Consider the following 19,010-nt stretch of genomic DNA (forward strand, 5'->3'; position numbering starts at 1 on the left):
TGCAGATTTAAGGATGTAATCTAGGTGCTTTCTGTTAGATTTTGCAGTGCAAAGCAGCAGGAACCTATTTCAGCTGCCTGGTTAACTTACCAACTTAAGACAACATTCAAGATCACACAGAAAATCTATGGCAAAGTAGAAAACTGAACTGGGAAAGCACTGCCATTAGTCACTGCCCATGTGATTTCATCAGTGCAGTGCTGTGATGAAGCAGCAAGGAAACCAAACAGCATGCTAAAGCCCCTGCAGATGGTGGATTATAGTGTACTTTTCACAAAGCCAGTTTCTCACAGCTGATTAAGTAATCACACAATTTTTGTTTGCTTGATCATCTGTGAAAATAGGTTTCAAGACAATACAAGAATGTTATGTTTCTGATGGGGCTGCTGTAAATCTCTGCTGCCAGTCTGGCCAAGTATAAGCCACTTTTCCTCAAAACATATTCTTATGTTTGCCTGCAGCAGCCCCAAAATGCAAGTCTGCCAGTGAAGTAAGTCATTTTAAAGACTGTGGAAGATGTATTCATTAAAGTAAAGGTCAACCAACCTTTGTCTGTTAGCATATATAGTTATGCACCTGCAGGTGTCAAACGTAGTACCACGCCCCCAACTTGTAAACTCCAAAGACATTAAATCAACATAGACATGCCAGTATGTTTTACAGATGCTGAAGCTTCTTAAAAACAGAAACCAGAAAACAGTTAGGAAAAACTGCTATTTCTTGGCTAGAAGGCAAAAAAAAAATTCAGGCAGCTCAGATCTAGTGCTTTGGTTCATACCCAGCAATAGTTTTACCTGTACACAATTAATATTCAAAAAAATCCTAAGACATTTTCAAAAGTGAGAAACTACCCCGCTGGGGGGAGGGGAAACATTGCCCAAATACTGCTCTATCTAGTTTTTCAGTTAAGATTAATGAACAACAGAAATACCAAACCCCATGGAAAAAGTACCAATTTATTAAAAATTAAAGTGTAATTACTTCATATTTTGCATTGCAGTGCTGAAATAAAATTGTTTTGGTTTAGGTAGCACTAGTTCTTAATGGCAAACCATGTCAACTAAGGTAATGTTTGTTTCTTATTGTGTACAGCATATACTGTGTAAACAGTGAAAAACCCTTTTGTCTCCCTGGCAACAAGTAATTCATCTACATATATAGTAGGAAATAAGTAACTGCTGATGAAGTCATTGAGATGTGTGAAAATTTTACTCTACATGAAATTGTAATAGAGAAATCAATATTTTATCAATATGTTTACACTACAATTGTATTGAGTGTCTGTGCCTAGGTGCTGGCAGCAGTGGGGCTGCAGGGGTGGCCTCTGGGGGAGTGGAGGGGGGGGAAAAAAAAAAAAGAAAATGAAACAACCCTGTGAACATCAAGGTGAGAGCAGGAGGGGAGGAGGTGCTCCAGGTGCCAGAGCAGAGATTGCCCTGCAGCCCATGGAGGACCATGGTGGGGCAGATACCCACACTGCAGCCCAGGGAGGACCACATGCCAAAGCAGGTGGATATTCCCGAAATAACTGCAGCCTGTGGAGGACCCACACAGGAGCAGTTTGTGAAGGACTGTGTCCTGTGGGAAGGACCCACACTGGAGCAAGGGAAACGTGTGAGGAGGAAGGAGCAGCAGAGAGAAACTGCTATGGACTGACCACAGCTCCCATTCCCCATCCCCCGATGGAAAGAGTTTAAGTTCTTTCCATTGATTTTTCTCAGATCTGGGTTCAACACAGAACAAAGATTTAGTTTTGATGAAAAATCCATCTTGCACATTTATAAATTTAAAGCAAAGTTTATCTGTTTGACTATAAGAAACGGAATAATTGGTCTGCCTTGGAAAAAATCTCAAATGCAGACGGTTGTCTGGATCTTGTATTTTTAAACTGCACACCTGGTTGGTCAGTGGAAGAATTTATGTATGTGGAACATGTGATTGAAAAAACTATTAATCAACCAAGATGACATACTGTCACCTTTAATCACAATAAGTAACCTCTTAATTGTTAATAGTAATCTTAATTGTTGACAATTAGTCCCGACACAGCTGAAGATACAATTTAACATGGAGAAGGATGGCAGCATATGATCCATAGTGTGTTATAGAAACAAAAAATCCACTGTCTGGCAAAACATACCTAATCGAAGCTATGAAGAAGCATAACCAAGAAGGCAGAGATAAATACATAAGAATAAGGGAATTGTCTAAGATCATTGGTAATGCTAATAACAAATCCTGAACAGGTTGTATCAGGGTGACAGACAATCTAAAATCAGTTCTCTAGTTCCACTTCTCTCTCTCTCAGTAGGATTTGAAGTAAAACTTTCAAAGAAAATGCTTGATTTACAAATTTATCTGTAGATGTAGATCTTAAAACATTTTAACAATAAACTAATTGATAATTGCCTACCAACTTGATAAAAATCTGCCTAGGGTTTCAGTGTTCCTGGTCACCCAAAGCTACTTTTCAATCCTGCTAGCTGGTTTCTTTTTCATCAAAATAATTCTATATGGGCAAGAATGGGATTATGCCTACAGCTTGAAATGAATTTTCATTTTCATGTGATGCAAGCAGGAAGCTATATGCCTTTAATTTGAGAAGTTCGGCATTGCTACAATGTTGATATAGTCTGGGTTTAAGCTTGTTTCATGAATGTTGCTCATTTCTACTCAAGATTTATAGATGTCAAGAGTAAACACATCATCTACGGGATTGTCTTCTTTCACTTTTAACATAGACTTTAACGTTGTATTTTGTTACTTCAATGCAATTTTTATTTTACCATGCTGCAACATTAACTATTTTCTCTCAGCAAAATCTGCATCATTTCTTTAACAGAGAAAATGCAGGTTATTACACTACAAGAGTGAAAGCATTTCAGATTCAGTCATGAGCAATATGTTAATGATGTAGTACAGAGCTCAGCGAAATAATGTCAACATTATCTGCAATCTGCACAGCAAAAATGAAATGTCAGCCAATTTCACCAAATGGCAAATGGTTTTACTGTTCAAGGAGCTGGTTTGTAAATCTGTTCGTTCAGACAAGATGACATAAAATAGGAAATCGGAGACTTGGGAAGGGGAAGAAAGAAGAGAAAATCAATAGAGCTATTACTTTAACACTTCCTCTATGGTAAATTGTAGGATTTTGTAGGTGCTATTTTTTCAGTGGTAAACTTGATCAACCTAATGGGTACAAAGGTAGAAGAATCAATACAATTTTAATGTTTAAAGAAAATTATTTTAAGAAAAAGAGTTGTTTAGTCTTTGCATAAATGCAGCCTATTTATATGCAAAATGAGCCCTGCAAGCATTTTTAAGGTTGTAAGCTTTTTCCATAAAATTCATTTTTTATATTTAATAGCAACAGGAAGTATAACCTGGACAGGCTTATGTCTCGTCCAGTCTACTTAGTGTAGGAGTTGCATAGGATTTGCCTTCTATAGCACAACAGTAAATATGACTGAGTTTTTTGTCTAGAAAGCAGCATTTACATATATGAGTGAATTCTCTCTCTCTCTTTAACAGATACTGCCCTAAAAATTACATAGACTAGCATCTGGTATAGTGACTCTCACTGGTTACTGCAGCATCAGTCACATTAGTTGCAATTATTACTAGGAAGTGTGGACAATTTCCTTCAAAATCCCTTATGCAGTTCAAAAACATCAGATTTTCAAGCTAGGTCACTGAGCTTCTTTTGACAGTTTAGCTAAGAGGGCAGAAATGGTCAATCATTACACAAAACAGATGTCATTAGATAACATTCTTAATATTAATTTGTAGTAGTGCACATTGGTTAGCTAAGCTGGCAAACATAGCTCAGACTACAAATTCCAACAGGCAGCAGAACTATTTTTCACTGCACTGTATACATTCCGTGACCGATGCAATACTGAAAATCTCACCTAATAATGCCACAATTAATGAAATGTATAATTTTTTTTTTTTAATAAATTGAGCCATTTTGTGGAACTGACAGAAAAGATTTTCTGAAGACATTCAATAGCATTTTCCTTATTCAGGCCAAGTCTCTTACTTAAAGCAAAAAATACCAGTTTGTAGTGTTGGAAATTTGTTATTTTAGAGTGTTTTGTTTTAGTGTTATTGTATCCTGAGAGAATGAATAAGCACAAACTCTACATGTTATGACCTTGCCAGTTTACCTCTTGGTGAAACTGAAGTGACTTGTCTTTGCAGTGTTTTCACAGTGCTGTTGGATGTCTCACACATTTTTCTATCTGAAGGTGGAAAAAGTCCCTATTCAGCAGTTGAAATAAGGTCTCAGTCAGAAAAGTCTCTTCTTTAGAATTGACTTAAGGTCAAAATACAGCATTTATAAAAATGAGTGAAAGATTTCCATAAAATACAGTGGGGGAGGGGATATCCTTACCCTAGAGCACAACTGTCCTAGTACAGCTGCAGCTAAACCACTACCTTCCTTAACACATTTTCTGCCACTCAGTTGCTATACCAGCTGCTATGAATTAACTCAGAGCCATATTCATTTATACCAGCTGAGAAACCGACTCCACTTTCTCCATTGAGAGGTTGTCCATCTTCCACCAGACATTCCTTCAAAAGGAGGGAGAATCTGGATCACAATATGCCTTACTTGCCCAAACCTAAAGTGTAGGTGACCAGAAATTTTAATTTGTCTGCTAATTCTGGAGGCACTTGCTTTTAAAGGCTAAAGCTTTTTTTGAACCCCTGAGTACTTCTTGAGCTTACCAGCTTGCCTCACACCTCTGGACTGTAAGGTTTCATACAAAACATTACATAAAGGATATGAGCAGCCATTCTCAAAGAACACCTTAAACCATTTGCCAAAGGAAGTGGATTAATATTTGAATTTTTAACCAGTAGCTTAATATTGTGTAAGAGATGTAGACTTCAGTCCCTCTTCCATCAGCAAAGACTGGAACTCCCATCTTCCTAATGTCAGCAGAATGTCTTTATTACCGAGGGACAGGCTTTATTAAAATGAGGTCCCTGGTACTTCGGTGCATAAAAATACTCAAGTATTTTAGTTACTATCACCACTGTCCCCCTGCCTCTTTCTGTGATATAAATAATGGTTGCCCTTCCACATATACTAGATTTTCTACACCGTACACTTGTCATAAGCTTCAATGCCCAGGGAGAATTTTATGTACCTATTTCAGAACTGTGAATTCTTGTTATCAACAGGTATCTGAAAATTAGGCACTATAATGTTCAGTACTGTGATGTTTCAATACTTTTATACTTAAGTCCTTTTATAGATCTAACCCAGAATCCATTACTAGATACCACACAGAGCTCTGAATTCACGAGGTTAAAGCTTAGGAAAGGGAAAAAAACTGACCAAAACCCCCATTTCCCCAAGAATCCCAAAATACTCAGTAGGGAAGGAAACAACAGAAAAACCACAACAGATGTGAAGAAACTGAGGTTCTGTTGAAAGTTAGAAGGCAAGTACAGCACTCAGTGGCTATTCAGAAAGGAATGATTAATCACCTATTTTAAAGTGAGCAGGGGTTCTGCTTAGTGCTAATGTATTTCCCAAGATCACCATCCAGACCTTCACAGTCATTGAGTAAATAGCAGCAGATGTTGAGCTGTAAGACCACATCATTCAGCTAAGATTAGATAGTTAATAAAAATAGACATGCTTGACAGAATCTTGCCGTTAGTTTACTAAAGCTATACTGAAAGGGTAGGAGAAAGCTGTTCTCAGAAGCACACTGTACATTGTTTCTTCAAAACTAAAAAACAGTGTTCCCTTCTGTGACTACTATTGCAACTAGTATGCGCCAGTTAGACTCCACGCCTCATCTACAAGTAGAAATTTTATCCAATAATGGCTAAAAATTTTGCCAGATAGACTAAGTCCTTGAGAGCCACCTTCTATTAGTGTTTGTACAGACATTATTTAAAAAGTAGAAAGGAGTAAATATTTTTTAGAGGGTGATCAAAGTACATTTGCTTATAAATCAGTTTGCTCTTATCATACCTTTTTTATTATTTCCTTGCATGTAGTAATTTTAAAAACATTGTTAGCCCTTTCTTGGCTTTCTGTGAATTGTGGCTCTCTGGCCAAATGAAATGTGGAAGTTGAGTGACTATAGTGTGTCTTGGACTGGCATGTGGACATGGAGTAACGTGAAATGCATTTATCAGTCCCACCTGCAAAAAAAAAACAAACAAACAAAAAAAAAATCTGTTTCATTCCTCATGAGTAAAATTGTATTTCTCTTTTTTTGATTTGTATTCTGAGATCTTTAATGCAGGAGATATCTTTCAGAATGTAAAATTCTAAAGAATTTTAACAAAGGGGGCCCAAGTCAAGCTTGGGTCAATACAGCTCAACAGTGCAAATAAGCATGTTTAACTAGATAGAAAAATTAATTAAAAGTAAAGTGGGAAAAAATAGGACAGAATAAACATATTTCTGTGTGTGTCCTTGAGAAATTTAAATTAGAGATATAGACCAATTCCTCTGGGATTCCAGTTTAAAGTATTCCATAGTCACCAGCCCTAAGGAAATACAAAATCCATGACCTTAGTGTGCACTTTAATTCAGGAGCATATGCAGTACTGGTAGATGGGCAAAATGAAACTACACAGCTGCCAGAATAACAAACACATGAAATGGAGACAAACAAATGTTGTTGCCTTTTATGGCTCCAGCTACACAGAAGAACCAAGCAATTTTTCTTAATTAATAGACTTCCTAGAGAGAAAGCAGCATACAAGGGGAATAAGGATAAAACATTTGTAAAGAAATCCTAAACTTAAAAAATAAGATTCTATTGCACTTCTGAAACTTAGAGTTTAAGCAATACCTAAAGTACAACAGACTGAACTCAGCTGATAAATATTGACCAACACACATCTTCTAGTTGAAGCCATCTAGAACTTTGTGTCTTTACCCCAAAACTAAGAAATAAAAAATAAAAATTGACTACATGAATAAGCTTACCCTCTGAGCTCAGAGATTCATTCAAAATTGAAGTTCATATTAGATGAGTAGTCTATATCATAGCTTGTCTACACAAAGACATAAGAGAATAACAATCATCTACATAAAAAGTCATGTTCCAAAAGCACTGATCTGTGCAAAGATAGCTCCTAGAAAGCTCCTACTTCCCACTCCAGATTCTGTAGTCTATCCAATGGCTGCTTAGTATTGAATATATAGACAGTCTTTAAAGAAGAACTGGAATTCAGATGGGTGCTTTATCCAGTGTGAAATATCTCAATTGTTTAAAATTATGTCATTCAAGAATGAAACTACTTAAGAAAATAAAAAGGATTGAAAACTCTTCCCCTTTAACAAATCAAAAGGCTACATGTCTACAATTTGGACACTCTCTGGGATTTCTGAGAATTTGGCTCCCCAGAAAAGAGGAGCACAAACATGCAGTCTATTAACAAACTGCTAAATAAAATATTTAGTACAAACTACTAAAGAGAAATGGCATTATGACAAAAACTCTTTTCTCATATCAGTACATTTGGTGTGATGACCATTCCTATAATTTTCATATTGTACTGGGAACAGATGAGCTTAACTCCCAATCAGCCTTCAGCACCAAAGGTACTCATCTTAAGGTCTTGAGCCCATGCAGAATATAGCTATACTGCCAGAAATGAAATTACCTAATCTGTTCCATCATTTAATAGCACTTAGAGAAAGTCCAATGTAACAATAAAATATATAATCCCTAACTGACTGAAGAGATAAACTGATACTTACTCCAGCATTATACAGTACATACACAGATGCTAGCTCACATCTAGAAACAATACAGATTTTTCAGCAGAATGCCACAGTTACATTGCTATATTGTTTTCAGCCTCACATAGCTCAAGCACCACAGCAAAACTCATCTGGATTGGTTTACAATTGGCCAAATCAAGCATCTCTGCATCCAAAATTATTTTATGCCCTAAAGAAACTTGAATCATCCTAAATTCTCCCCTTTATGTCTGTAAGGTTTCCTTGGAAAGGAAAAGATTTTGATATATCAAGTAAAGTAGGAAAATTATGACCTTATTTGTATACATCAGAAAGTTTAAGCTCAACTCTAAATTGTCCTAAAAGGAGGAATCCCTAAACCATTAATCACTGACTTCAAAGGATGCAAAGTTAGATCACAGGCAAAGGAAAAATCTCACATGGTGTGGTTCATATCCACAACTATCTGAGTTATTTTTGAATATTAATTCTATTACATCTCCACTGTATGTTTTTGTCACAATGTAAGACTAGATAGGAGTTATTTAAAAGTAATTAATCAGATTCACCTCCTGCACCACTATTTGAACAGCATTTACTTTGCTAAATTATTCTGTTAGAATATTTAGAGAATGTCAGATTTTCCAAATAATGAAAGATAAATCTATCTGCCAAACAAATCCCCGTAAAGCAATTAGAGAAGTAATTAATGAATGTTTGATCTTAGAGAATAAAACAATTATCTTCATGGCATGTAAGAAAGGGACTATTTTTTTTTTTAACTTTTCTCAAAATGTCATCCAAAAAACAGGCAGAATTGTTTTTTGTGACTGTACATCATCTGTGAGGTGTCTAGAATCGTTGAAGTTAGTCTTATATTCATTGAATGGAATTACTGCATTGTTGTCAAATATTTCAACTTTTTAATCACATATAAAACGTAAGTAGTTCAAGAGGTTTCTCAACAATTTTTGCAGCTTAAGTAAAAAAATGTACTCATTTTGACAAAAGTACTGTTGTACCCTTTTATAATAAGCACAACTGCCTTATAAACCTATAGCTACAGTTATTTAAACCAAAATTCTCCTTTTTGTTACTGTTATTTGGTGATATTTATTAATTCTTTTATCTCCAAACTATATTTCAATATTAAATAGGTCATTTACAACCTAATTTTTAAAGAGATCTTAAACTAGGTCATTTTTATAAGAGTGTGTGCAAATTATGATTTTTGCATGAAACTACCTAATATTCTAGATGAAATGGAAAGTAAAGTATCTAAAGTATATCTTTATTGCTAGTAATCTTATTGATATTAAATGTTTGACCAATATACTTTTTCTGTTTCTTATCATTAATTGTTCTCACTACTTTAAAAAGGTGATTAATAAGTTTTTATACTTGAAAAGTAGAAAAAAGAGAATTATAAGTAAAGCCAGGAGATTTTGATACACAGAGCACAAGAAAATATCAATGAAAATTTTCATTGAGAAGAAAGCATAAATCTTTGATCCTCTCAAAAATTCCAGTTATGTATGGCTGATATTTTGTTCTGTTTTCCATAAAGTACCGTATTTTCTGTCAGAGAAACCTCAAAGTATTTGTAAGATGGTAACAACAACTGATATTTTCCAAAAGAACTTGGGACACCATTTGGCTCTGTCTTTCTATGACCTAGTTTTCAAAACGTTTAGTACTTTCATTCTGGAATCAGGTCAGTCTTTGAAACTTGAGGTATATAAAATTACTAATCACTTTTCAACACTTTAGGTGTCATTTAAAAATGTGCACATATATTGACTCTTTAAATTCCTGTATTTTTTCCATGAGCTCCACTCGTTCCCCCCCTAATGGAGGAAATTCAATAAGCAAGGAAAATATTTTGCTGAAGTGTTTACTGTTATTACAATCGTTACTTCAGTAATAAAAACTCAGGCAACTCAGCTTTCAGTTATCGACTTATCTTTTTAGAAAAGGACAAGATGACACCATTTCAACAGAGAATCCAATGAGTAAGTAAGAAAGCAAACCCACAGAAAAACCTCAGCCTGCTGCTTCTGCTTTGCTGCTTCACTGATGGGTAACATGTGGCATAAGAGAGTTTTAATTAGTTAGGCAATTAGTTATGAAGCTGTATTCTGAAAATGATAAACATGCTGAAGAATCAGATGCAAGAAAGAAGGACACAAATTAATTTGTCCGTGGCTTTGTATGATTCACTATAGAGATATGCATAGTGTGGACATGTAGGATTTTTTTTTTCCTAGGTTAAGAAGGTTGTGTGGATTTTTTGCCAATTTTAATAATGTAAAACAAATCCCATAAGTGACAAACTAAAAACATCAGTCAAGTACTTGAATTCCTAGGCCAAATTGTTGTCCCTTCTGTGATCTATGTCATGGGATCTCCACTTTTTACTGTGGTTGGAAAGTGATTTTCAGTCAAGAGTCCTGTAATTTATGTTTTATTTGAACGATCAGTCGAAAACCAGACATTTTACCAAACTAGTGAAAGCAGACCTCATTGAGCCATGAATTTTAAGGACTTATTTCTACATTCTCTGTATTGTGAAAATACATATATTTTAAGAGCTGATTCTGAAAACTTTGCTTCAGCTATACAGCAATTTTTTCTTTTCAGTTGTAAAGAAAAAATAGGGGCTGATTTAATAACCAGTTGAAGCCAATGGAGAGAAAATGTCTGATCTTCAGCAAATATTATTTTTAACCGTGTAGTAAGCATACTGTGTAAGGTCACATGATCAGGTTATATTCTCAGAGACTAACATTCGTATCAGGAGTTTAAACTCAGTGTTCCTCCATGAACAATGAAGAAAAACGTTTTCTAAAGGGTTATTCAGAACAGGATTCTTTGGCCCAAAGGAGGAACCTATCCTTTGTTCCCTTGGTGGACTACAAAAAAAAAAAGCATAGGAAGTTTAGCCTCAGCATCAGTTCCAGCAAGTAAAACATACCAGAAAATATGATTATAATTAGAGGTCTACCGTTGGTTGTTTCTATATATCTCTCAGCTTAATTGCAAATGTCTGTCCAATAAACTATGCTCAGGTTTTTTTATATAATTTTCCTTCATTTCTTCTAATACATATTCTTTTTGTCAAACCCTTACTTTCAAAATTAATATAGCAAAGGAAAACCCACGGTTTTGAAAAACCATCCATTTAAATAAATACTAATATAACTACAAATAGGCTTTAACTCCAATCAACTACCCACACAGATGTAAGAAAAACATCGCTCAAAAGAACAATTTTATTTAGACTATCATGTACAAAATATGATTATACTATAAAGAAAATCTATAACAATTATTATATATTTGACTGGCCACTATGCATAAAAAAGTTCAAACCATACGGTATAAGCCTGTTCAAATCCAAGAAAAGGAAAACGTATCAGTAATTGTTTTCTTTGATTTTGTGCAACAATTGTTTGCTTGGGAACATCACTTTCATTGTTATTATGAGAGAACATTAGTAGACAGAAACCTAGTAATGGTGATGAAGGCCTCCAAAGAACAAGAGAGTCAAGCGTATAATTTAACAAATGATAATACAGTAGAACTGATGCTCCACAAGTACATATCAAATTCTATGTTGATATAATTAGTTTTTGTTAAAAATACTCTAGATGACTGTAATAACATTTAGTATCATGTTTCACAATGTACACAAAATCAGAGATAACAATTTTAACACATGCAAGCTTTAAATAGTTCTCAGATGCTAATTGTGTGCCCTTATTACCTGTAAGGCACAGATTTATATACCTTTTATATAACATATATATATACACACACACCCCTTTTATATAACAAATGGCCTGATGGAGTTTAGTGTTCTTGGGGTCTCTGTCACTACCACAATCTAAATATTAATTCTGCCTTTTATTTTATGGTTTATCATACTAACAATAAGGCACGGATTTGTATAAACTCAGTGCCAGTAAATTTTATTTCCATTTTTATTTGCCTCACTCAAAGCAAAGACCCCACCAAGATGAAAGCATAAAAGTCCATGTTTGCCCTTTTCATGACAGAGGTAAACCTTATTTTACTTTGTTTCTGTCATCCTGGAAGAGAATTATTCTGTCCCTAAAGAGATTATACTATACAATCTGAAAAACATTTCTACCAATGTTCTTAATAAAATTGATATATTTTACTATCAGTTACTCATGACATTTTGGTGATGAAGAATTACCAAAATTTTTGTCCTATATTAGCTTGCAGGTAGGCTTCAAGCCACCCTATAGATAAAAATATGTATGGGTGCTTCTGTGCTTCAAGATCTAAATACGAACTTAGTTCTTTATATTAAACAGCATGTTGTAGAGTTTACCGATGTATTTTTTGTTGCAAGCAGAAATAGAATGATTGGACACAAGAAAACTGAAAGACAAAAAGAGCACGTTTCTAAGACAGCATAGACCACCCTTTTATCAGCATTTCTACTATCCACAGCAAATCAGCTTTCCAGAGTAATTTTATGAGGTACATAAATTGTGCATTATTGCTGTCAGGTGTAGGTACAGAAGGAATGCGCAACAAATTTTAGTACTTTAAGTAGACACAGAGGAGATGCTAGTAGGTAAATTTTGCATCCAACCAGAGTATGTTGGCTTAAAATTAACACACTTGGGGGGTGGAGGGCACACGTCGTGGATGGTTTGGAGTGGCAGTTTTTTGTTGCTGCATTTTGGGAGGAGGGGTTGTTTGTTTGAAGTAGTCTCTGCTCTGCTTTTCAGGTACACCCAAATTTCCAGGTTCCATTCATAACCAAGCTTTAATACAGTATGATTTTGAGTATTTCACTCAAAAAGTGTCTATTTATAAGGTGCTATAATGTGGAAATAAAATACGCTCTTTCATCACTTCAATGTAAATGAAATAATGGAAAGTCTGATCAGTGTTTGCTATGTTTGAATTGGGAAGTGTATCACTTTGAGCCATCACTGAACTGCTGTTATGGAAATCCAACACACAATGATCTTTACAAGATGAAATAATCTCCAAGCATAATTTTCATGTTCAGCTGAGCATGTTTTCACAACCTGAATACCACTATGAACCAGCTATCAGTAGTTAAATTCTACTGGTTACCTGGAAATGAGAGAAGTCTTGAGAAGTGGCACAATGAATTTTAGTTAGGAGATACAAGGCATGGCAAATTAAAAGAAATATATTCAAGCATTTTCAAGTAAAGGTTGAGGGAAAGAGGAGATACATGAAAGAACGAGGTCAACAGACTGAGGAAGAAAAGTCTGCAGAAAAGTAGGCATTACAGCTGCAACTGAATGGGGAAAGAACAAAGCTATGTTTATAAATTTTCAGTGTAAAGTGTGATCTGATACCTATGATCATTTTGATTCAAACAATAACAAACGCTATGTCATATACAAAAATTACCACAAATTAACAAGTATTTAGGAACTACAGATACATGGAAATGCTTAAAAATCACCTGTAGTGGTTGGTTGATTAGAGATGTTTCTAACAGTTGCAACATGGAGCCAAAACAATAGCCGTTTTCAAAAAATACACACATCCACCATAGATATAATAAATGATGATTTTCAACCAAAATTGAAGAGACAGGTATGACTGCAAGCTCTTGCAGAGGTACTCAAGCTAGTTTTAAATTAATTTGGATTCCATTAGCACAGTACTCATGGAGCTCAGAGAACTCCCTAGAAGCCTGAATAACTTAGATGATTAGTCTGCACTGATACTTGCATCCAAATTTACAGGCTTAAAGTTGTTGTCACTGCTTTGACTGTGCTTACACATGGCATGACAGCAGTGTAGTCAGAAGAAAACCAGGCAGAATGTGATGGTGTGTATTAGATATGGAACTCTCTTTTCACCAAATTAGAACTTAATTGTAAATACTATTGATTTCCACTAAGAAAAATAATTGTTCTTCTGGGCCTTTGCCTAACAAAACAACAAGCCAAGGAAGTTAACAAAATGTTTTCAGGAGAGACTTTTTGTTTGTGATTTTTGCTCCGATTTTCCCATCGTGATCAAAGAGCTTTTGAAAAACACAATCCATTTCTCTCATGCAATTCAACTGGCATCTGTTCACAACCAAGTCACATAAAATAGGTTCAGCTAGCAAGTGAAGGGCACTGTCACTTACATTATATATTGACAAACATCTGAAAAGCTTCCCTCTCCCCAAGTTAAATGTTGTATTTTAGACCTGTATAGAAATTAACAGTAATTTTCTTTATAAAAATACCATTACTGAATGTTGTTGCTGTTGCAAAACATAACAAAATAATTCAAAAATGGCAACATAACATTTCAAATCTTTTAAAAAAGAAATCAATAGAGAAACTCAATTATTCTAATAAAAAATGTCAAGCTATGTCCATTCAGAACAAATTTTTATTTTATTTCTATATTTGGGAAAATTAAATGTAACTTTAAAATGATAGATACAGAAATTCTATTAAAATTTATGTATGTCTGAAAAAAATAACGCTATTTCAAACAGAAGATTGAAATAATCATTTGAGAAATTAAAACTAGGAAAAATTCAAAAACTAATGCATAATAGTGACAAAAATTTTGATATGTACCTGGATTTGCTCAATTAAGACTAAAGCAGATTGCATCACTTATTTTTCCTCATTATTAAATTAAAAAAAGTTTAGGCTGTAATCACAAGTAAGGAATTTTTTCTTCGTTTTGCTTTTTTGAGCACCTGTGCCATTTGAGAAGGTAATACATTTATTTTTAAAACAATGTTAAAAAACAAAGTCTTTCCGAACATTGCCATAAAACAGACCAGTTAAGAACTGCAAGCTAATCAGTTTACGACATTCATATCCATGTTAATCACTGTAAACTTTATACGTGCAAAGCCTCAAAAACCAAACCAACCCTCAGTACACTACATGCTTTTGTTCCTATCTTAGTTTCATAAAAAGAGAGAAAGAGTACGCATGAGAAGTGGCAAGAAACTATATTTACTAACCCAGAATTACTGTTCAGCTCAACTCTATTCAAATCACACACAATCTCTTTTGATAGATTCATCAGAAGGTTGAAGCTGGTCTTGCCAAAATTTTAGTTCCATTGCAAACATTCTCTTTTCCTTTTATAGGAATCCCAAAATCATGAAATTCATGTCTAATCTAAGACCTTCAACAGTCATATAAGATCTAACTAACAATCTTTCTCTTTCCTTACCACCCCTACATACCACCATGCAGTTTGTAAAGAATAGATATCTATAGCCACATCTACGTAGAAGCAAGTGTTTCTCAGGCTACATAAGCGAAAACATTTCCAGAGGAATAATATCAAGCAGCAGTTGCTCCCATCAACATGGCACTCAGTTAATAGACTGACAGCTGCTGAAAACAATCAAGGAAGACTTCAAAACTGCCCTTTGCAACAATCACCTGGTGAGCAAAGGTGAATTTTACTGCCCCAACTAAGATTTTGACCTAGATCTGCCACAAATAACGCTTTGCATTCATATAGCACCTGTCACCTTTCATCCCTAAGGATTTAGAGCACTCTTCAATAGGGCAGTATTGCTGGAATAAGTAATCAGGAAGACATTTTAAGAAGTATTCTCCAAGTGGAACCTTTGACACTAGCCAGACTAATTTTATTTTCGAAACTACTGGATAAGAGTCAGAAAAAAAACCCTCCAAGGAAAATTCTAAAATAAAACAGCCACAGAAGTTCAATAAATCCATAATTACTCCTTCGAATAGTCATCCTGTAGTGCTGTAAAGTATTGCAATAAGAACTCTGTATTTAATATGAGGATATTTACTTTTAAAGGCTAATATTCTAAAATCCCATTTTATTTCTAACAAAAGGTATAAAAGCATAGCTGTTATGAGTTCATCTTTCACCTCTAAATAAAAACTATGCTTTTCAGAGCTGCATGCTTAGAATAACATGGGTCTTACTTTATAAAGCATCTTTGGATTTTGTAGGTTAGATCACAGGTGTCTCATCCACATACCAGTACATGTATATGTGCCATGCCTGTGGATGCTGGCAAACTTTGTGCATTCCAGCTTTGGCCAGCTTGGTTCTTCCAAGGTAAAGAACATAACAGACCTTGCACTCACTTGGGAGATGAAGCCCACAGTAACCCAAGCAGAGGCTGAAAACGCTCCCCTGTCCTTCCACACCACCAAAGACATGCTGTGTCCACATTTCTCAACAGACAAGGCATCCTTCAATGTTTTTTATCCCACAGGAACTTCTAGTACTTGCACCATAACTTGCCTAGCACTTTCTGTTGCTCTGTCAGAGCTATGCAGAAGGCATTCCCTTTTACAATGAAAACTTCCTTATGAAAGGCAAATGGTGGTGAAGAAGTGTGAACAAGAACCTTGGCTTCTGGGCTACATACCTTCCACCTTGGTCTGCAGTAGTCAACTACACCAGTATCTGCTGATGTTTTGCCCTCCAAAATGCTTTCATGGAGCCAGACACCCCTGTATTTATGTCAAAACTCCTAGAGATAGTTGGGCAACTATTGCCATTCCTGCAATGCTACTGTTAATTTTGGATAGACAGTGTTCAGCAGCACTTAATATAATAATGCTTTACGTTTGAGGTTGGGGGTTTTTTTCCCCCTAAGTGTTCAGCTTCTAAACTTCTGAATCAGTGAAGTTACTTTGGGTTTACACAACTATGACTGAGGGACAGTTGTGGCCTCTGGTTATTTCTTTCACTTAGAGCTTTAAATCAGACCTTTTGATATAAAAAGAGTCAATAAACATGACAAATCCTGAGAACTGCCTTCCATGGAAATGAGTAGGAGTAGCAGGTGTCTATCAGCTGTCAGGAGCTGATGTTGCCTGCAGGGCAAAAGGTATTCAATAGAAAAACAGTCTTTGAAATGTAATTAAAGTCCGTGAGACACTTTACAATATAATTTCAAAATCATTGGTTGTACTGAAATACACTTGCAACCAGAACTACAGCTTAAATCTCAAGCAATGTTCTTGTACCTTGCTGAATCAAAATTGATATTTTATTTTTATTATATAAGCTATACTTCAGATGGGAGGGGGGAGGAAGTGTGGTTTGGGGGTTTTTGGCTTTTTTTTTTTTTAATATTTTGGTTTTAGCAATTGGGTCCTATAGTAGACTTGCAGCTTCCCTGTGTAATGAGCAAACAGTAGTACAGCTTAGCAAAAACTATGCTCTGAGCTTAATTTTATTGTCATGTTTTAGATAACTTTTTCTAAACAAATCTTTCACACAGTGTGTTTACTGACATTGACTAGATATCCAGCTGAACTGACAAAGCATAAGACAGGAATCAGTATCAAGTAGTTTATTCTTAATAGATCTGGCATGCCATTCTATGGGAAGATAACATTAGTGTCTGCTGGCATTGATTTAATTAATTACTAATCAGGAGCCATGCCAGCTGCTTGACACAAGTTAGGGTCAGAGCCAACTGTTCGTGTGCACATGCTTAATCATCTGCATGTCAACATTCTTTTGCCCTCAGGTAGATGAGCAGAATGTCAGCTCCTTCATAACTTATGAATGAAGAGCTAGACTGGTGGATAAAATGGGAAAGAAAGGTTCTGGTTGCCAAATTCTTTTCCAATATCCAAAAATAATGGTTACTATAGTAATGTCTTAAAATTTCATCAAGATCACAACTTCACTGGTTAGAGGACGCATAAATACAAATAAATATTTTCTTTCAGTCTTTGGAGAGTGCACTATTTTTTAAGGGGAATCCAGCAGTTCAAAATTTCTGCAGAGTTGCTTTCTTTCTGCCACTTATGCTACAAACAGGTCCAAGTTTCTTTTATTTTGAACTCAGCATGCTAATTGCAACTGTTTTCCCTCCTACAGTGCCAGAACTTTGGCTTCCTCATCTTTATTTCTCTGGTCTTCCCTACCCAAGCAAAAAATGAAAGAAATTGCCTTTGCAAATTGTACCACATTTCCTTGCTGTCACCATAAAGGTCAAGTTAACCAAACACGTGGGTTGTTGGTTTTTTTCCCTGTTTCTCCTTGTTGATTGATTTAGTTAAGTTTTCAAAGAGTGAAAGTAGAAAATTACATTTAATAAAAACTTCAAACAATATAGAAGAGGTAGAGAGATGTAATGAGCCCAAAAGCAAGAGATCCAAGCCAATTTCCATCTCTAATGAAGGTACTTTTTGCCTTTGTAACACACAGAAGCGTTATTAAATGTTGCAGTACATTAACAGTGACAGTTTTCTCACCAAATACAATTAAACAAGCACTTGCAGTAACATTTCAAAACTTTATTGTCAACATGTTTGTCTTTACAAGGCAGCACACTTTGATCCATACTATCATTCAATATTAAGGTTGCAGATTAGTATTCCAGAGCTCTTATATTATACTAGAGTATTCCTTTCAAGTATGTTTGTTATTAAAAAAGGTTGACTTAAAATCAGATTAAAGTACCTGGACCATAAGTGCCAATATTTAAATCTGGAATAACATATGCTATTGGGGCCATATTTTACTGTAGAAGTAAATAACAGAAAATATTTAATATGTAGATCTTCATGGACTAGAACAAAAAAGGCATTTGTGTTATAGTAACAGTAGCTGGACACCCAGGCTTGAAATTTTTCCTAAGCAGTGTATGAAAATATTAGATGGTTTATATACAAATCCTGCCTCAAAAAAATCCAACATGTAATCCAGCAATTCTGTAACCAGACTAACTATAAAAATTCTCAGACTATTATTAAAAATATACATATCTCTGCTCAAGTTACCAGAAAAGAGCAAATTCATATTTCAGCACGTGCTGGGATTTAAGGCTGTGCTGAATGGTGTGGGTTTGGGTGGTGATTAGCAAGAAATCTGAGACAGACCTTACAATACAGAGTCTAAAATATAGCAATAAATTTAGTAACACATACTAGAATAAAAAAGATCAGAGAATGAAGGGGATCTATATTTAATTGAGGCCAAAACCAAACACCTTTAATCTCAATCAGTTCAGCACAACTGTCTTGAACACTTACCCTTAACTTTGCCAAAGCTTTAAGCAGGGTGCCAGGGCTTCCTGGATGAGGGGGTGTAAGAAGAACTAATGTCTGCTATGCTTGTTCCGTACCATCTTTATGGCACCTTATGGTATGGAAGCATCCCAAGGTTACTTTTAGGAAGACTGAAATCTGTTTCCTGGTTTTGGTGAAGAGCAGTATAACTATTTTTTCACATTATATTTGATGGACAAGCATTGTTTATTATTAACTAATACTTCCTGACT

At 35.2% G+C, this 19,010-nt stretch overlaps 1 protein-coding gene across 1 annotated transcript in view; it reads right to left on the minus strand.

Annotated features, from left to right (window-relative positions):
* GRIK2 (glutamate ionotropic receptor kainate type subunit 2) overlaps positions 1-19,010 on the minus strand; it is a 429,675-nt gene that overhangs the window by 329,298 nt on the left and 81,367 nt on the right. The gene's annotated exons all lie outside the window — the stretch shown is intronic.

Source organism: Gymnogyps californianus, chromosome 3 (genome assembly GCF_018139145.2).
Source record: "Gymnogyps californianus isolate 813 chromosome 3, ASM1813914v2, whole genome shotgun sequence".
Taxonomy (NCBI): Eukaryota; Metazoa; Chordata; class Aves; order Accipitriformes; family Cathartidae; genus Gymnogyps; species Gymnogyps californianus.